Source organism: Tenrec ecaudatus, chromosome 1 (genome assembly GCF_050624435.1).
Source record: "Tenrec ecaudatus isolate mTenEca1 chromosome 1, mTenEca1.hap1, whole genome shotgun sequence".
Taxonomy (NCBI): Eukaryota; Metazoa; Chordata; class Mammalia; order Afrosoricida; family Tenrecidae; genus Tenrec; species Tenrec ecaudatus.
Window position 1 is genome coordinate 310,234,363 of NC_134530.1, and position 21,199 is coordinate 310,255,561.

Here is a 21,199-nt window from a genome sequence, read left to right on the forward strand (position 1 = left end):
TAAAACTGAAGATTCTTTACAAATGATTGCTTCTTTTCTTTTTTATATTCCACTAGCACAGATATTTTCCCTGTTACATTTCTCTCCTTATCTCGCCTCTTTCTGGAAAGGGATAAGACATGGATGTATGTCTTCGTTACCTAGTACTACTATAACAGAAATACCGCGAATGGGGGGTTTGTATGTATGTGGGAGGGAGGGGTAATGTGTATAGTTTAGGCAGCTAGGAGTTGGAAGTCAGTTTCCCAGTACTAGGGGAAGGCATTTTTTAAGTTCTAGAGCAGTGGTTCTCATCCTTCCTAATGTGAAACACATCCACCCCATCACATCATCCCCAAAGTCTTAAATCAACCACAGTCTAAAACCTCATCTTTCAAAACAATCTAACTCAAATGTGGATGATTCACACATTTGACTTTAGGCAGATTCTATTCTGGGACAAAATTCCTCTTTGTTGTGAACCTGTGAAATCTACATTACAAAAGTATCTGTTTCCAAAGTACAATGGTGAATAGACACTCAGGTATCTAATTAGTGTTCTCTGTTTTACCTCTCTGGTTTCTAATATCCATTGAAATGACTACACAGAACTCACAGATGAAAATTCATGATGCAAGAGTTTATTAAGGAAGTTAAAAAGTAATGCCAGTGTGAAATACTCAGGATAATTTTTATCAAGACATACTACAAAGTTCTTTCAGTTCTGATAATAAATGCCGGAAGGAGCAGACCACTGTATTGTAAGCCTCAACCCAGAAGCATTCAGCTCAAGCTCTGTGAGTCAGCAGACTCAGCTTCCTGAAGTAAGTGCCATGGAAGGGACTTCAGTTCCTTTAAACCTCCAGTAAGCCTCAGCCTGAAGGCACTCAGCTCCACTTGGGTGGTTCCACAAGCCCAGCTTCCCCAACTAAGTGCCCAGAGGCACCCCACTCTGCAAACCAGCATTCTGCACAAAAGCACTCAACTTCACCAGCACTCTCTTCTGATTTCTGGCTCTTGGGTCTGCTGCTGCCCCTTTGATGTTACCACTGCCATCTGGATCCAGGAGATTCACAGGATTCTCAGACCCTGGGGGATACGTTCCACTCCTGGCTCTTGCTGGAAAGAAGATCCCGCCCCGCTCCCTCAGCAGAAAGTTCATTTTACACACAACAGGTTGGCACTCCAGAGAAGCCTGTTCACATTTACTCAGGTGAATCCTCTTCGGAGCTCCCCCCACCTTCTTACAGGAAAGGGTCAGGTCATGTGGGGCAGTTAGAGACTCTGGCTAGAAGAGCCACCTTCAACAATTCACTGTCCCTGCAGACACAAGGTAGCTACTTCCACTGTAAATGGGAGCAATTGGAACGAAAGAAGGGATGATAGGTACCAAGCTCATCCAAAATGCAGCAAAATGATTCACATTAGCTCTCCAGGTTTGAAGACACTCTTCTCTTTGAGACCATCTAGGTGAAGGCTCCACTCCCCAGACCTGTGGACTGGCTACATCCCTGGGTTCTGGCCCTGGGATTTCACCTCACCTTCCAGACCTAACGGAGGCAGCTCAGCTCCCTCAGTTTTGTATGTCCCTCTTTTCTCAGGCCATGTGAATGACAATCCCACCCCCTCCAGGCCTGGCCTATCGCTTTCTTCTACCCCTTGGGCAGAGAAGCCCCCACAGTGCCCCTCTTAGCTTTGGGCTGCAACCCAGTCCCCCTGGCACTCCTTAGTGAGCAGTCTCATACTCCTGAACTGAGTCGTAGAAGAGCTGACTCTGGGGTACACTGTGGCCCACCCTTTAGTCCCAAGAGATGGTGGTCCCCCCTCCCCCCATTCCCGTGACACAAAGAAAGCCCTGCTTCCCGTGTTTGCTTTCACAATTCTCTGACCACTGCGCTGTTCATTTCAGGGTTTGTTGTGGTTGACCTCTTTCATTCTTTGTCCCCTTCCTTGTAAGCAGATGGGCTTGTCTGCCGTGGTATAGGTTAGATTGACCCTCTTTTACAAAAGATCGCCTAAGCCATCTCCTTGGTAAATGCTCTAGGACACGTGTCCTTACTTATTACTACATAATCTCCCACATCTTGAAGTTCTCTCTTCATTTGTCACAGTTCTTTTTCCATCCACGCATTTCTCCTTGCAGGATTTTACTATAAGCAACAAGGAGTGGCCAGGTCGTCTCTTTAAAATATTAGACATCTCACCGCTCATGTATCCTAGTTCACCAGCTCTTGGAAGCAACTGAGCAGGCAGCTCAGAGAACCACAAGCCTGGAGGGACACCTTGTAGCTCCTTCAGTGCCCCGCACTGTGTCCAAGCATCTTGTTCTCCGGCGCCACTGAGCCCTCAATGGAGCGCCCAAAACTTAGATCCAGCTCAGTGAAGGACCAAATTTCTAAAACAGTCTTTCAGAAGAGCTATGGGAGGATTAGAAGAGACAAATAGAGAAAGGGGATGAAAAGAGTCCGATTTAGCAATTGCTTCGGAAGGGCTACAGCATTTTGTAGATGCAGAAGGTAGAAATCTTGCCTCCCTCTACCATTCAATGCATCCATCACCTACCTTCCTTCACCTCCCACCTCACCGCCACAGACACACAACCATCACCGGAGAGTTCTGGAAGGAAATACCTCTAGCAAGAAGATACAGATGCCAATAACACTTAATGCTTTCTGCCAGGTAGTCAAAGATGCTCGCTAAATTTTTTTAAAGGATTCTTTGCGTTAACACACATACCTCATTGGCCACTGATAGACTCTATTTTGCAAGTGCTAGACCGGTCTTTTGTCCATACTCCTAAGGACTAAAGAAAATCAATTCAGTAATAGGGGAGAGGGCTGCTCCATCGAGGAGCCCTGGAGGCACTATCTGGTTAGCAGGGGCTACATACCGCCTGGTCAGCGGTTCGGGCCCTACAGCCGCTCTGCTGGGGGAAGATAGGGCTGTCTACTCCCCTATAGATTCACAAATGCCGAAACTGTGGAGAAAGCAGAGTTCTTCTGGGAAGAGTTATAGAAATGTGTACTTACCTATAATGAGAACATGTTAAGAAAGAACAGCTTCACACTTTGGTATCTTGGTCTTTAACGAAGATTTCTGTGCATTCCTCCACCTTGCGGGGTCCCTGAGTCAGAGCCAACTTGATGGCAATGGGGAACTAAAAGGTTCCCTAGGAAGAAGAGAAGGAGTCTTGGAAGTGCAATGGCTCAGGCCTTAGGACAGTGGTTCTCGACCTGTGGGTCGAGACCCCTTTGAGGGTTGAACAACCCTTTCACAGGGGTCGCCTGAGACCATCAGAAAACACATCTTTCTGACGGTCTTAGTAACCGAGACACCACTCCTCTATCTGACTCCAGGCAGGCCCGCCCACATGCAGATAACACGCACATACTAGTAGCCGGTGTAAAGACGGTTGGTTACCCATGCTGCATCATGCTATAAGACAAAATTTCATTGGTCATTAAAATAAATATTTCACAATATGTATTTACATACTGTTTTTGTGATGAATCACTATCCTTTAAATACGTTCAATTTTTAACAATGAAATAACTCCTGTATATCAGATATTTACATGATGATTCATAACAGTAGCAAAATGGCAGTGATGAAGTAATGACGAAAATAATTTTATGGTTGGGGTCACCACCCCATGAGGAACTGTATGAAAGGTTCATAGTATTAGGAAGGTTGGAAACCACTGCCTTAGAGGTTAGCAATTCGGAACCACCAGTCACCCACCAGCTGCCCTGGGACAGAAAGACGAGACTTGCTACCCCTTAAAGAGGTAACAGTCTCAGAAACCTACAGGTACAGTTTTACCCTGGTCCAATAAAGTCGCTATGAACCCTTGATAATTTACAAGTCATTATTATTTAGTCATATCTTACACTGTCCAACGTCTCGCTTCACCCACTTTTCTGTTGACCGACCTCCAGACAGGAGGTTATATGTAGAACTTGTAATCGGTTCCTCCTTTCCACCCCATCCTCCCTCCACCCTCCCAGTATCACCACTCTCACCACTGGACCTGAAGGGTTTATCTGCTCTGTGTTCCCTGTGCTTCCAGTTCCTATCTGTACCAGTGTACATCCTCCAGTCCAGTTGGATTTGTAAGGTATAATCGGGATCATGATAGTTGGGGGCGGGGGGACGGTGTTTAAGAACTAGAGGAAAGTTGTATGTTTCATCGTTTGGTCTGTTTTTAAATCATCATAAACTGAAACAGAGGAAAGTACACTGACAAGAGAAAATTCCAGGGGAAGATGATCTTTGAGGTAAATCTACCATAAAATGGAAGAGGAGAGAAGGTATTTTTTAATTGAACGGGTTTTTCAAGTTCAATGCATTTTTTGCTACTAATATAGGTTGTTGTTTGCCAGGTGCTCTCTAGTCAGTTCGAAGTCGTGTAGTGATCCTGTGTAAAACAGCACAAACTCCAGCGGGTCCTGCAACAGCCTCGGGATAGTACTTATGTTTGAGCCCACTGTTGAATGGTGGTATTGGCAAATACCACTGGAGGTACCGTGACCTGCCAAAAGGAGAAGGACAGCCAACATTTGCTCCTTGGAAGCAAGGACGGGAAGACTTTGAGCCACTTACTTTGGACATATTATCAGGAGAGACCAGTCCCTGGAGAAGAATATCATGGGGGGGGGGTGGGGAGGGAGATAGTGAGGAAGAGGGAAGCCCTTGATGAGAGGACTAATATTGGAAGTGGGGGAGGGTTCTATAAGTTTGTGGAGAAATTTCATCATCTTTAATTCTATGAGTATGTATAAATATGAATATATACCCCAAAACCTAGTGTCATGGAGTGATTTGAACTCAGTTACCTTAGGACAAAGTACACTGCTTCTAAGAGTTGCTGAGGCTCTCCATCTTTACTGGAGCAGACAGCTGCATATTTTTTCCTATTGAACATCTGGTGGGTTTGAGCCTCTAGCCCAATGCTTAACTCATAGCACTACCAGAGATCCACGTGTGTTGCTAGCAATGGCCTAAACATATTTTCAGTAATGACAGAATCTTATGCTAGGCTGCCATTTTTATCTTTTCAAGTTAACATGAGGACATTTGTTTTATAGAACCTAAAATTTTTCTGCAGCTGGAGAAAATTACTGAATTTTACAGTAACTATCTCTTGACAAAGCCCAGAACAAAATGTGTGGATAAAATTTTTTTGTGGGGGGAGCAGGGAGGGAGGGGGGAAATGAGGAGCTGATACCAAGGGCTCAAGTAGAAAGCAGGTGTATTGAGAATGATGATGGCAATATATGTACAAATGCACTTGACACGATTGATGTATGTATGGATTGTAATAAGAGTTGTATGAGGCCCTAATAAAATGATCTTTTAAAGATTTTTTTTGGTTATTATAGCTTTTTGTTGTTGTTACTGCAATCTCAAGTATGCTTGACTGTCTATGAAATAGCAGTTTGATGTGTGAGACTCTGGCAAGGAGGCAAAAATCCCACTTTTGCCTTAAATCCTATGAATATTTTGTTCATTCCCAGGAAAGAGAAGCTTTTTTATTTTGCTTGTACATTGCAATCTTTCCAGTTTATGTGTAGTCTTTCACTGGAGTCTGTACAAGTAACAGCCTTCCGACGGAAATGATGTGTTCCCTCATCGCAAGATTACCTATGATTCTTCCGAAATTGCCTGGCTTCGCTCTATTCTTGTGGCTGAAAACACAACAAAGCTACTGCCATCAATGGATTCCTTCCAAGGCAAAGTAGAACTGCCCCTTGCTGGTTTCAGAGACTTCGACTCTTCTAGAGTGTAGCAAACCTTTTCTTGGCCCCAGGAGCAATTGGTGGTTTTGAATTGCTGACCTTGGGATTAGCCGGTCCATTCACAATCCATTACACCACCAGGTCAGGAAATCCATAAAATGGGTGTGGCGGTACTGCGTGTAGTCCTCATGCTATTCACTTGTGCTCTTCCGTCTCCGGGAAGAACAGTTTGAAAGCAGCATCTACCTACATTTCACACGGTGTTTCACTGATGAGCATGTTCATAAGCACACCTATGAAATGTGATAGGCACGCTATTCACTGCGGCACCGCTTGTCACAGGAAGACCAGACAGAACTTGTTGTTTTTGTTCGGCCCTGTTCAGTAGGTTGTGTCTCATAGTCACCCTGTGTACAGGATGCAGAGCTGCCCGGTCCTGCACCCTCCCGGTCCTGCACCCTCCTCACAATTGTTCTGCTTGCAGCCAAGGTATCCCTCCTAGTCACCGGTTGCTTCCTCTTTTTTATTTTCCTGCCCCTCTGCTTTACCAAGCATGATGTCCTTCTCCAGGGAGTGGTCCCTCCTGACAACATGGCCAAAGCACAGGAGGCAAAATCTCATCAGCGCCTAGTTATCACCATAATATAATTTGTTTAGTAGGTGATGACACATCTACAAGATGCAGTGTAATACTTTTTTAATAAATTTTTTATTGGGGCTCCTACAACTCTTATCACAATCCAAACATACATCAATTGAGCAAAGCATCCTTATACATTCATTGCATTCATCATTCTCAAAATTCGCTTTCCACTTGGGTTCCTGGAATCAGCTCGGTTTCCTTTCCCCCCCTCTCCTTCTCCGCTCCCCCCTTCCCCCTGCTCCCTTGAAAGTTTATAAATAATTATTTTATCTTATCTTACACTGCCCGGCGTCTCCCCTCAACCACCTTCCTATTGCCCATCTCCCAGACAGAAGGTTACACATAGATCTCCAAGATCAGTTCTCCCTTTCTACACCCCCTTCCCTCCCGGTGTCGCCACTCTCACTGTGAGTCCTGAGGGGTTCATCCGCCCTATATTCCCTGTGTTTCCAGATCCCTACTGCACCACTGTGCATCCTCTGGTCTAACCCGGTCCGCAAGGTAGAATTGGGGTCATGATAATTGGGAGGAGAGGAAGCGTTCAAGAACTACAGGAAGGTTTTGAGTTTCATTGTTGCTACACTGAACCCTGAATGACTCATCTCCTCCCCACTACCCCTCTGGAAGGGATGTCCAGCTGTTTACAGATGGGCATTGTGTCCCCATCACGCACTCCCCCTCATTCACGGTGATGTGATCCCCCCCCCCTTTGTCGTTTGAGACCTGGTCTCCTCGATGCAGTGTAATATTTAAGAGTAGAATTATGTGCATGATTCTAAAGATTTCCAATAACATTAAGTGGAGGGAAGCAAAGCACAGAATAGCATTTTCAGAACGTTAATATGAGAGAGGAACGTTAGTTGGAAGAGTGGGATGAGAAAGAAGACATCCTTGCATTTGATTGTGTGTGCACTTTTAAAGATCTCTGCAAAGACCATTTAAAACCAAAAATTCATGACAACAGTTAGCTACTGACGGGCCATGGACATGGCAAAAGAAAGAGAGATGGAGGAAGGCAGTGTAAACTTCATGTCTTTCCATGCCAATAAAAAAAATGGACACAAGACACTAATAAAAATTTTGCTAAAGATAACATCAGGCAGCCAACAAATATGTAAAGAAATTATGTCAAGAAATCATTAGCTATAACAGAAATGCAAAATAAAAAATGATGAGATACCACCTCGCATCAACATGTAAATTTTTTAAATTACAAATAACATGCTGGAGAGGACGTGGAAGCATTGGAACACTCACACAATGATAGTAGGATTGCAGAAGTGTCCAGTCACTGTGGAAAAACTGTGTGGTATTATTTTAAACAAGTGTGAATATAAATACCATACGACCCTACAGTCTCTCTACTAAGTATGTACTCCTCAAAACATAAATAATAAAAACAAATAGATAAATGTATATCCATGTTTATTGCAGAAATTTCTATAATAGCAAAAGATGGAAATAACAAAAGGCATCTGTGGAGACACAGAAAAAGAAATTCTGACACAGGCAACCAATGGAATAGAATGCATCGATAAACCAGTGCTGAGACTATCAAATACCTCAGGACATGGACAAAATTGGGAGACATCCTGCTCAGCAAAGTTAATCAAGCACCTAAAGACAATTATTAAAAAAAAGAAGAAGAAAGTGTGGAATACAGAAGGATTTCTCCCAAGCTGTCTCCCCCAAATATATGCCAGACAGCTGCTTGGGAATGTCTACAATTGGAGGCCATCAGAAGTAGGTCAGGGGTTATTCTCCCTGAGAGCTATCAACCATCTAGAGCAAGTAGACACCACTGTTTATCCCACAACAAATAGGGCCCACTCCCTTCTGATAAGGATAGTAGTTGTCTGTTTCCTTGTAGGAGACCCCAGAGAGGTCAAACCCACCCAAGGATGATCAAGGTTAGGTCTCCATCTTGAATCTAGGGTCCACCCATCTTGTCACATGTATACCCCAATCCCTCTTCCTATTGCATGTATGTCCCTAGACCACCCTTCTGATTACTGTATTACCTATAGTACAACCCCTTCCTAAGACGTATGTCCTCACCTGTAATTAGGGGGCTTGCACATCCCCAGAGAAGATAAAAAGCCTGTGCTAGCATTAAATCTCTCTCTCTCCCTCCAAGTGGACCATCTAGTGGGGCTGAGGTGAGCATGCTACCATGAATTGTGACTGACTCCATTTATTTCAATACTTCACTTCTTTTTTTTTATCATTTTTTATTTTTTTATTTTAACAATTTATTGGGGCTGATACAATTCTTTTCACAGTTCATACATATACATACATCAATTGTATAAAGCACATCTGTACAGTCTTTGCCCTAATCATTTTTTTTAATTTTTTTATTTTAACAATTTATTGGGGCTGATACAATTCTTTTCACAGTTCATACATATACATACATCAATTGTATAAAGCACATCTGTACAGTCTTTGCCCTAATCATTTTTTTTCTCTTTTCTTCTTTTACATTTTATTAGGGACTCAAACAACTCTTACCACAATCCATACATATACATACATCAATTGTATAAAGCACATCCATACATTCCCTGCCCCAATCATTCTCAAGGCATTTGCTCTCCACTTAAGCCCTTTGCATCAGGTCCTCTTTCCCCCCCCCTCCCTCCCCTCAATACTTCACTTCTATCTCTCATGCTCTCTATAACTTTACTATGATCTTTACTTATTATCGCTGTACAATTGCACCTACCGGACCCGTAATGATGTGTTAGGGGCTGGCTTCCCCTGACAAGAAAGAGGCTACAGCTTTGGGAAAACCTCCAGTTTCCTTGCCCATCAGATCCAAGCACTGGTCTGGGTGGTTATAAAAGGAGGAAAATTAAAATTGGGGGGAACATTATAGGGGAAAACTTTATAAACCCATAATAATAGAAAGAGAAACTCTGTCCTCAGAGCAAACCCTCACTGACCGTGTTTGGAACGAGGAGAGGAGCCATGGCGTGGTGTCTGAGTGAAGGAGGGGGCGCCGCCTGAGAGGCAAGAGGGCACAGTGTTGCAGAACAGGATTTGAAACTACTGTGGAGATTGGAAGCCCAAAGGGTGGGCGACCCAAGCCTAGCACTAGACACCCTGGTTAAGTCTCCAGGAACATCATCTGATCAGACAAAAATCAAGCAGGACTGCTGTGTGATCCCAAGATGGCAATAACAAAATCCAAATATGATACAGGGGAAAGTAGCGGTGCTTCAATTGTGAATACCTGGTTTGTAGAAGGCTGTGCAGGACAGTGAGAGCCCTAAATCTATCTGGAGCGTATCTAGTCAGATTTTAAGCCTCTCTCAGATCCCCTCTGGTCACAGTCTAGGCACTCAAACAGCTTTGCTATCAATAGAGATTATTGTAAACTTGATTATGGTGGATAGAACTATGTTATAATAAGATACCTGGGCTTTGCAGCCACCGCTGCATGAATGTGTAGTTCTGTCTGGCCCTGTTGCGTCCAGCCATGGTCAACCCTACTGTGCTTTTCGACGTAGCCATCAACAGCAAGCCCCGAAGCCATGTCTGTTTTTAAAAAATCATTTTATTAGGGGCTCATACAACTCTTAGCACAATCCATACATACATCAATTGTGTCAAGCACATTTGTACATTCATTGCCCTCATCATTCTCAAAACATTTGCTCACCTCTTAAGCCCCTGGCATCAGCTCCTCATTTCCCCCTTCCCTCCCAACTCCCCGCTCCCTCATAAACCCTTGGTAATTTTAAAATTATTATTATTATTTTGTCATATCTTACACACTCCGATGCTTCCCTTCACCCATTTTCCTGTTGCCCATCCCCCAAGGAGGTTATATGTAGATCCTTGTCATCTGTTCCCCCTTTCCACCCCACCTCCCTCCACCCTCCCGGTATCGCCACTTTCACCACTTGTCCTGAAGGGATCATCCATCCTGGATTCCCTGTGTTTCCAGTTCCTATCTGTACCAGTGTACATCTGGTTTAGCCAGATTTCTAAGGTAGAATTGGGATCATGATAGTGGGGAGAGGAGGAAGCATATAGGAAGGAGAGGAAAGTTGTATGTTTCATCGTGGCTACACTGTACCCTGACTGGCTCATCTCCTCCCTGGGACCCTTCCATAAGGGGATCTCCAGTTGCCTACAGATGGGCTTTGGGTCTCCACTCCACACTCCCTGCCTCATTCACTATGATAGGATTTTTCATTCTGATGATGCCTGATATACCTGATCCCTTCGACTCCTCGTGATCACGCAGGCTGGTGTGCTTCTTCCATGTGGGCTTTGTTGCCTCTGAGCTAGATGGTCGCTTGTTTGCCTTTAAGCCTTTAAGACCCCAAATGCTGTATCTTTTGATAGCCGAGCTGTTTGCAGACAAATTTCCAAAGACGGCAGGAAACGCCCATGCTCTGAGCACCGGGGAGAAATGCTTTGGTTACAAAGGTTCCTGCTCTCACAGAATCATCCCGGGGGTTACTTGCCACACTTACACCATCATGGCACTGTTGGCAAGTCCATCCACGGAGAGATGTGTGAGGATGAGAACTTCACTGGGGCACACGGGCCCTGGCAGCCTGTCCCTGACACACGCCGGGCCTACAGCGAATGGTCCCCAGTGTTTTATCTGCCCCACTCCGACGGACGGTTGGGTGGAAGCACGTGGTCTTTGGTCAGGTGGAAGAAGGCGTGAACACTGTGGAAGACGGGGCGTTTGGGATCCAGGAATGGCAAGACCAGCAGGAAGATCACCATTGCTGACTGTGGACAACTCATAAATTTGATCTGCATTTTCACGTTTTATCTTAAACACCAGAACATTCCTTGTGTAGCTTGGGAAATCACCCTTCTAGTCCCCATGCGCTTGAAGTGTCAGTTCATCTTCATGTTCTCGCTCCAGGTTTTCGGATTTCCTATATTCCTTACCCCCTCTCAGTCTAGCTGGAAAGCAGAGTTAAGTTTATGATTATGAAACACAAGCTAAACAACAGCAAACAAAGAGCTGCCTGTTCAGATGACCTCTCTCTTGACTCACCCTGAATTGGCTCTTCGTTTAAATGGATCTCTCTTGTTCCACAACAGAAATTTCCTCTCTGGCTTATTTAGTTAGTTAGCTAGTATTATTGCTGATGGTCTTTTCTTTCTTACTCTTTATTTTTATTATTGTCTTTATATTATTTTTTCTTTCTCTTGTTTTCATGTTTATTTCTGTTAGGTTTCCCCGCTTATGACGTCCAGAAGTAGTGGATGCATGAACACAGTAACTGATGCGATGGTTTAAGGGAGGGGAAGAGGAATTGGGGAGCAAATCATGAATGTGGAAGCGGGGAGGGAGCACTAGCATTGATTATGATGATGCATGTACAACTTTTTGTTTTTAATGAAAGCAATGAGTTTTACTAAAGGACTAGAATCATTCAGACTGGGGAGAACCTTAGTCTTCAAAGTCACACACAGTCCTCCCTCCAAGTACAGAGAGAACCAAGAGTTCTTTATGGGCTAAAATGGCAAAGGATCAGCATTTGCTGTGTAAGTGTACAATTGGTTGACATTTACAAGTGTTTTGTTGTTGCTGTTGTTGTTGCTGCTGCTGGTTGGATCTGGTTACAACTCTTTTGAAAAGCGGCTTAACTATGGAAGTGTGATATGTAAATGTTACTATCAATGGAAGTATTGCAAAATCCAATAAAGAAAAAAAATCAAGCAAGCCTGCAAATCCTCCCCACAGAAATTACCCCTCTCAGTAATGAGCACGGTACACATTAGTAGTCCAGTGGTCAGACCCAGCACCTCCCACCATGTGGACACCCCCCACCCCAACCAATCCGTGCTGTAAGCTCTAACCCTAATAATATTCATGGTTGTGATATGTGTTGGGAAGAGTTATCTTTGTTTTATATAAATGAGGTCATAGCAGCGAAGAATGTGAACTAGATCTAATTGCCTTTGAGATACAAAGAGATTAGATACAGAAGCAAACTCTTAGGGTTCTTCAAAAAGGGCTGAGAAGAAACCTGGAGAAACTGAAACCAGAGTCTCCCCCCAAAGAGGACTTTCCCGGGAGCTGGTGGCCCAGATGCTGTGCCTGTGAGCAAAGGGAATGCTTGTAAAACCCACCGGCTGGAGGAATTTCTGTGACAGCACCCAGAGAAACTCACACCTCCTCCCTTTGGGAAGAAGTAGTGTCTATTTGCTTTAGGATGAGTCGGGAAATGTGGAAGAAAGTCTCACCATAGCAACTTCTCCATTTCCGATGCCAAATCCATGGAACTGAAACCACGCTCACCTTCCCCTTCAAGCTTGCCAACTTAGTTTGACAGGTGAGTTTTGGTTTTCTGTGAAGAAATCTCTCTTTTTAGGTAGATATGGTGCAAGGCAGGAAATAGACTCTCCCCCACCTATTTCCAACACACACACACACACACACACACACACACACACATTTTCTTCAAAGAGCTTTTTCCACTCGTGAAAGGCTTTTGTTGTCACTTGCTGGGTTTGTTGTTAAAAGAAATAACTGACTGCCGTTCACCCAGAGAGTTTGTTGAAATTAGGTGGTTTAGGGAAGGGGAAATCAAAGAGTTGGGGGGGGGGGTTATTAGAGGGGAACTTTATTATAGAGAAACTAAGTGACAATGCTTGAGTTGTGAAAGAGAAATTTTAGTTGATTAAAGCTTTATGTTATTGATGCTGAGGAGCTGATACCAAACGCTCAAATAGAAATGTTTTGGAAATGTTGATTAGGAACATACGTACAAGTGTGCTTAATACAACTGAATGATGGATGATTATAAGATTTGTAAGAACCCCAATAAAATGATTAATTGAAAAAAATTCCATACCACCTAGGTCTTTAACCATTGGGGGGGGGGGGGAGGTTGAGGGGGTGTGATGTATTGCATTGTATTGATTTGTTGTTGTTTAATATTTCAGACAGTTTCTGTGCTAAGTGCCCAGTCCACATAAGGTCCCTTCATCTGTTCTTTGGAATACCTTTTTTGCTTTCTGCTGTAAATCGCCGACACTGCTCAAAGTTCCTTTCTAGAAATCTCGGGAAAAACTTGCTTTAAATTGTGTCTTAAGACAGAGCGGTTTGGAGAGGTGGGAAGACCAACTCTCAAAAAACATGCAAAACTTTGAGGAAGTACTGTTTCCGCCCGGTTTCGAACCGGGGACCTTTCGCGTGTTAGGCGAACGTGATAACCACTACACTACGGAAACAACTACAGAAAGTAACCGCGAATGAAGGAGAATATGTTTTCAAGCTCTGGGTTGAGCCCTCAGATTCAGAATTTTTTACTCTATATCCTTCACATTTGTAGTTTTGGATATCTACTTACTACCTAATGTTCTAGTAACCATTCATCTGGTTTCATGCATGAGTGTGATTTTAGGGAAGTACTTGTCTGTTGTTTGTTTTTTCGTTCACTTCATTACTTACATCACAGCCCCCAACGTCCCTCCACACACTCCTCAATCGAAACTAGTTGCCTTCTTACAATGAATAAATCCCTAAGATGTCCCGAGAAGCGATGGTGCTTGCGCTTACTTACCAGTCATTTAAAAAATGTCACAAGGAGAATGATTTCTCTTACACGTTTAAGTCCTGACATCCTGCTGGTGAGCTAGTGTTGACAGCTGAGTAAAGTAATACCTAGCTACTTTTTTTCTTCTGAGATCAGCTCAGCAACAAACTTTGCCTTTATATTACATGCATTTATTTTTGTTTATTTTAAATAAATTACTGAAAAGCCTACTATGTCCAATCCTATGTTAGGTACTGAAAGGAAGTAGAAGTTGTGTGAAGGAATTGAAAGACTAGAAAGTATAAAGTAGTATGTAAGTTAAATATTCATTTTAAATGCCCACAAATGGTTACTTATTAAATTGCAAAGCATAACAACAGAAACAAATATCCAAGGAGATGATATGAGAAACGAGGAGAGGCGTCACCTCCAGGCCTAAATATTAAGGAAAATACACAGGTTAGTTCCTAGGTGAAAGAAGGTGCACTGAGTGTAGAGGGGATAAGAGGACGGAGGATTCCAGCATTGGAGATAGGTGGAGGTGAGAGATTTGAAGGAAGCATGAGACCCAATAGGAATAAATGAGCCATAATGGCAAAGCCCAAGATCATTCACAGAAGGAAAATCGTGTTTTGATGTGCTGTATTGAGAGAGGTTTTTCTTAATCAATGAATGATTAATCTTAATGTAGACATTTCCTAGGTGTTTTTTTTAATTTTTAATCATTTTATTAGGGGCTCATACAACTCTTATCACAATCCATACATACATCAATCGTGTAACGCACATTTGTACATTCATTTCCCCCTAGGTTTTATTTTAAAATTAAGATGTCATTTTACATGAAGCACAGGGCACAAATCTTAACGGCACACATCTGTATGCGTCCTAGAGCTGCCAAGACAAATCGCCATAAATTCGGTTGCTTAAAACCACAGACATTCACTTCCAGTTCTGCAGCGCTAAAGTTTGAAATCTAGGAGTTGAGATGTCTACACCCCCTTTGGGAGCTTGAGGGGTGAGTCTTTTCCTTGTTTCATCTTGCAGTGGCTGCTCTGGTCCCAGTCCTCATCTTCCGATGGCCTTCTCTTACGTGTGTGTCTCCTAGTCTGTCTGTCATAGAGACACTTGCCAGTGGATTTAGGATGCTCCCAGATAAGATCATCGCAAGATCCTTAACTGCACTCTTGTTGAGAAGTTGCTTGAGAAAAAAATAACTTGGATCAGGAAAAAAATATATCATCGTTTCTCGGCCTTTTGCCTAACATCAAGTGTCATATCTGTTCTTATCAGTTTAATATCTGATACGTCCTCTATCCGAGGACAATATATTACATGGATTTTTGGAGCAGGGAGATGGAGTAGGAGCTTGCTCCGTCCACTCCACTCACCAACCTGGTATTGCAGTACTTCCAAGAATGGTTACCCTCTCGGGGGATCTATGAAAAAAAGAAAAGAAAAAATTATATCAGTGGGAGAGACTTTAACAAAGTCCATCGCTTTAAACATTTTTCTTATAGTATAAAAAAGAATTTCTTACTCAGTTCGCTTATGTTCTCCAGGATTCACTGATTCCATTTCATTTTAAGGTGTCATTTAGAATCCAGTCTTCGGAGAAGCAGGACTGGCTTCCTCACTGAGTGACGTATGCATGCCATAAGATAGCTGTTTTGAAATTCTTAATATATATATATTTGAAAACAAGGGGTTGCGCATGTTCATTTTTTATCGTTTTATTAGGGGCTCAGACAACTCTTATCACAATCCATACATACATCCATTGTGTAAAGCACATTTGTACATTCATTGCCCTCATCATTCTCAGAACATGTGCTCTCCACTTAAACCCCTGGCATCAGCTCCTCATCTTTTTCCTTTCCCTCCCCATTCCCCCCTCCCTCATGATCCCTTGATAATTTATAAATTATTATTTTGTAGCACATGTTCATTTTATACGCAACTTCAAACCAAACTCACTGCCACTGAGTCCATTCTGACCCCTAGCGACCCCATGGAGCAGAGCAGAACTGACCTATTGGGTTGCACACTGTTACTATTGACGGAAGCTTGGGACCCAATATGATGTAATCGGGTTTTCTTGCCAATGCTCACCAGAGGAACAATCATCCCGGTTAAAGCACTCATTACAGGGAGCAGGACGGGCAGACTAGTAATACCACCCTCTCCTGACAAGGAATGTATTGTGCCTAAGAACGAGGGGATATATTTGTAGAATGGGATAAACACTTAAGGAAACATGTCCTAAAATGATGAACCAAAAAAAGGCAAATAACATGAACACTTTAGTCCCGGGTTTGAGCTATCCCCCCCACCCCACCCCACACACACAGCTTTTCATTTTAATCCATGAAATGACTCAAGACTTCGAGTCTCCTTTAACTCCAGCTCTTATTGCGTATTTTTGCACATTTTAATCCCGAATTGTTTTTCTTACCTTCTTTCAGAATGTCATCATGGTACTCCACTTCTCTGACTATCAAGGAGGAAGAACGGTTACTATAGCAGTCAATTAATATAGTATGTGTGTTTAATCTCATGTTTTTTCTTACCTTCTTGTGAATTGGGCTCAGCACAAATGTTGGGTGAAGCTGCAAGTTTCTGAGGATGTGTGGAAAGTAGCCATAAATGTTTAAATCTAAAAAGTTTAACATGTGACTCTAGGTGATGGTTCTGCGGACGAGACTTTGGTAATTCACCATGGGAGACCAGAATTCTCCCAATGAGACACCAAATGCGGGTCATTAATCACGACTGAATTTCTAACTCCCCTCTCTAATCTTCTTCAAGGTACCTCAGCTGCCCAAGGTGTTGGTATTAGAAGCTTCATCGGGTACAGATTCAAGTTTTTCTCGCTACCGCACTTGCTACAATAACCTGCTCCCGCAACAACTGGCTAAAGTGTGAAGAAAAAGAAAAAAGCAAGGCCCTGCTGGGATTTGAACCCAGGATCTCCTGTTTACTAGACAGGCGCTTTAACCAACTAAGCCACAGAGCCCCATAATGAGTGGCTGAAAGTCATATATTATCTTGTAACATAACATATTTCATCTCTTTTGACTCTGGTTTTCATGTAACAAAATGAGATGATGTACTTGGATGATACTAAAGAACAATGAACATTTCTCCTATAGAACGAGACCTGGTTTGAAAACACCATCCCTTGGGAATCTGTTCGAACGCCAAGGATGTCCCTAGCCTGGAAGCTCTGCTGGGTGAACAATAACCTCCCGTGACTTTGAGCAGCATTATATCCCCCAACACCTCGCAGTGGCCTTGTCTGATTCTAAATTTTTATTTACTTTTAAATTTATCCAATAGTTGAGTGATATCAGGAACTACATTCTGAATTTAATTCTAATTTTTCTCTGATTAAGTACTCAGTGCTTGTCGCTTTCCTACATGCAAAATATACTGACCTTCTCCAAGGTTGGTTCTTTGTAACATTACATGGCATTGTAAGTACAGCTCACTATTATATGAAAGAGCAAGTACGTAACTGTTATCTGTGGGTTACCATATTCTGATGGATCCTTGCATTCAGTTTCTTAAGAGAAGGACTTTAGTGTCAGTCTACCTGGGTTCAGATGCTAACTCTAAGGTGTCTGTGTACCCCCCCTAAAAAAACAAAAACAACCTGGTCCCAGCTTCTTTACATTCCTCACAATGCTATGTAATGACAACATGGCCACACCCATTTCATGGCAGGAGGAAACATGAAAACATAGCAGAAATTAGTTTTGAAATGAGAACTACCGTATATACTCAAATATAAGCCGAGGTACCTAATTATTACCTGGGAAACCAGAAAAGCTGATTGACTCGAGTATAAGCCTAGGGTGGAAAATGCACAAGCTATTGGTGAGTTTCAATAATCAAATGAAATGAAAATAAAATTACTAAAAATTGAGACATCAGTGGGGTAATGTATTTAAATATTTATTTTAAATAAAAGGACAAGTCATTTAACATTAGTAAACCAGCACAATAAGTGGAAAATAGGTTCAACAAAAACAATAAGGTATCAACAATGATGCCTTAAGAGTACTATTCCCTGAGCTCAATCAGCAACCAAGCTCAAATGTAAGAAGTTAAAATCCTTCAACACTGGATTCTTCATCATCATCCGTATCCCAATGCAGAGCTTCAGCTGGTGTGAGGTCATCATAGACGCTGTCCTCACTGAGATCGCCATCATCACCATCACTGCTGTCATTTTCATACAAAGCGCAGTCTTCACTGCCATCCATAGTATTGCTAATACTACATTTCTGGAAGGCACGTCACACCAAGGCTTCTGGAATGTCTTCCCATGCATCTCGAACCCACTTTGCTATTAACTCTATGTCAGGCTTCATGAGATTTCCTTCGTTTGTTAATCGGGCTTGATCAGATGACATCCATTCATGCCACATCCTTAGCACACGGTCTTTAAAAGGCTTATTCAAAGATACATCCAGAGGCTGCAGTATAGATGTAAGCCCACCTGGAATAACGGCTAAAGTAACTTTACTAGATTTTGCCAATATATTGTCATCAGATAGGTGGGCTCTGAACATATCCCAAACAAGTAATGATGGCTTTTTCTTTAAGGCTGCTCCTAGTCGTCGGTTCCAGATTTCTTCCAGTCATTTTTTAGTTCTGTCTTCATTCATCCAGCCTTTAACATATGCACACACAGTAATTCTTGGTGGGAAATTTATCTTTTTAGGCAAGGTCTTTCTTTTCAAAATAATGACAGGATGCAGCTTAGTTCCATTAGCCAAACATGATAGATCAAATGTAAAGTGTTTTTTTTTCATTTCCTGTGGTTTTGAGAAAAATGCCTTTTTCTCCTAAACTTTCCACAGTTCTGTTGCTTGGAAGATCAGAAGTCATGACAGTTTCATCCATATTCCCAGTATCTGCCAGGTCATAATTATAAATCCTTCTTTGTTTTATAATAAATGATTGGAATGATATAAGTTTTGCTTCAAAGTCTTGTGGCAATTTCTTGGAAATCTTTGGTCTTTGTCTCAAACATAGTAGGCCAAACCTATTCATGAAGCGGGTACACCATCCTGCTGACGCAACAAATTTTTCAATGCTGGGTGCTTTATATTTGTCATCCTTAGCCATCTGTAGAGCACGTATGCAGATTCCCATGCGTGTTACGCAGTAACCATTTTGACAACACTCCATAACCCATTTTGCAATTCACTCTCTAGAGCCCCATAAAAAGACGTTAAACCGAGACCAGCTTTTTTAGCTTTTGGAATCTGTTCCCAGTCAGCCTTCATTGTCCGCCACTCCCTCACTTACTTTCCGTCAACACAGAATCCCCTACTTACAATACTGTTATTGCTCTCTTCTGCTCTTGACACAACCGTCATTTTGAAACCAGCCTCATATGACCGGCGTTTTTGTTTTTGTTCAAGAGTATCCATTTCTAATAGGATAAAAAAACAAGACTTTGAAAAAGATTTCATGGTGATGCCTTCACCCCCACCCCCCATGGCGTGTTAGCTGGGAGGTGGTGGGGGGAGTCCGTGCAGGCAGGGGATGCAGGATGTGAACTAACACAAACCATAGGGGAGAGACAAGACAGAGCATAGTCACAGACACATCCTACTAGTTCAGCTGCAGGTGTAAGTGAATCACTATGGGTGCTTCTGGGAATTGGAGCCGTCCACGTCATAGGACAGCTCTGATTGGTTAGATATGACTAAACAAACATTCAAAGCCCTGCAGTGTTAGCAGGGCTTTGAATGAACAGTGGAGAAATGGCAATCACCCGTGAGATAACCGGAATTTGTCCCGTTACAGGGGGTTGGGGGTGGGAGTGGCGGGGGGCAGCGAGATGTTACCCCTCGCTGGGGTACCACTGACCCATGTATAAGCTGAACCCCAGTTTTTCAGCACATTTTTTTGTTAAGAACCTCCTTACACCTTACTTTTGGTCTCAGAGCACCTCTGCTCCTTCCCCTTCTTTCACCCGATCTGGAAGGACTGGCCCTGCAAACCCCATTGCTTCCCAATGTTAACCCATCATACAATGCCTCCTTCCTAACAACCTCATTACTCCTACCCACTCTCCCTGCAACACTCCAATCTTACTAGTAAGAAACCAAATGGTACTTATCGCTTGGTCCAGGACCTGTACCTAGTTAACAAAGCTGTTATCCCCATACACCCGGTAGTTCCAAACCCTATACGCTTATGTCCCACATTCCCCCTTCCACCATACCTTTTCCACCATCCCCCTTAACCCAGCTTGTCAACATTCTCTTGCCTTTACCTGCAGCCCCTTCTAAAACAGTTCTAAAGCAGACACAACCCAACTCCCTTTACTTCTCTCTCCCTCCAAGACACACTCATCTCATTCTGCTATCTGTTTAAGCCTGTGCCCCACCCCACCCTCACTCAGAGTTTAACTCTCAATAAACATTAAGTCATAAAGTATCTCCTACCACTGACTTTGAGTGAACAAATACTTTACATTAAGTCCCCATTTTCTCCCTTAGAAATAAACCATTAAACTCTTGGAGTGGGGAGTGGTCGCAGCAGCCTTTATGCAATGCAGCAGAAGCAACTCCCAACAGACCTTTAACCCTTTGCTGACACTTAGTTAATACAATTTTCATTTCGGTGAATGTTGAAGTCCAGATGGAAACAGTAAGTTTCAGAAGGTCAAAGCCATCAGAAAAAGAGTTGGAAAAATGTCTGGCTATGCCAGAATGTGAAGAAATTGGAAAGTTACGGAAAGTTGTTTGCCAAGAAGTTAATAAATAAGAAGTGAATGTGTTCATGATAAGAAAGATTATAGTGTAAAAAAAATGTAAAGGACATCAAGCTGATAGTTCCCCTGATAGCTCGTGGGAAAGGGACAGAAAAACAAGGCCACTCCTGTTGGCCCCTAAACTTTCCCCAGTTAGTCAAAGCTGTCTTTAACAAACTCCAGCATGCCCTCCTTCACCCCGACCCCTACATCTACCAAACCTTTTTACTCTACACAGGCAATAAACAAGGTCTAGCAGTTGGAGTCCTGGCTCAGCCCCTGGAGCCCGCTCTATCTCCTATAGCTTCTCAGTTTAAGCAACTAGATATGACAGTCAGAGGATGGTAACCCTGCCTCCAGGCCCTGGTGACAGTCACTGCCCTGCCCTCACGGAAAGAGCCCTAAAGTTAACCCGGAGAAAGCCTATCCCCACAGGATCCAGGATCTCCTCTCACACCGAGTGCTGTCTTTGCTGTCTCCAAGCCGCGTTCAGGAAATCTATCTCATGTTCCTTGAAAACTCTAACATAACTCTGCGCCAG

General features: G+C 42.9%; 3 non-coding genes across 3 annotated transcripts; 1 reads left to right on the plus strand and 2 right to left on the minus strand.

Moving 5' to 3' along the window:
• Positions 1-13,505: 13,505 nt before the first annotated feature.
• TRNAV-AAC (transfer RNA valine (anticodon AAC)) lies at positions 13,506-13,578 on the minus strand. Its single transcript has one exon. It is a non-coding gene; the product is annotated as a tRNA-Val (tRNA).
• Positions 13,579-15,124: 1,546 nt separating this feature from the next.
• On the plus strand, positions 15,125-15,315 carry LOC142438069 (U2 spliceosomal RNA). Its single transcript, XR_012782534.1, has one exon. It is a non-coding gene; the product is annotated as a U2 spliceosomal RNA (small nuclear RNA).
• Positions 15,316-16,825: 1,510 nt separating this feature from the next.
• On the minus strand, positions 16,826-16,899 carry TRNAT-AGU (transfer RNA threonine (anticodon AGU)). Its single transcript has one exon. It is a non-coding gene; the product is annotated as a tRNA-Thr (tRNA).
• Positions 16,900-21,199: the final 4,300 nt, after the last annotated feature.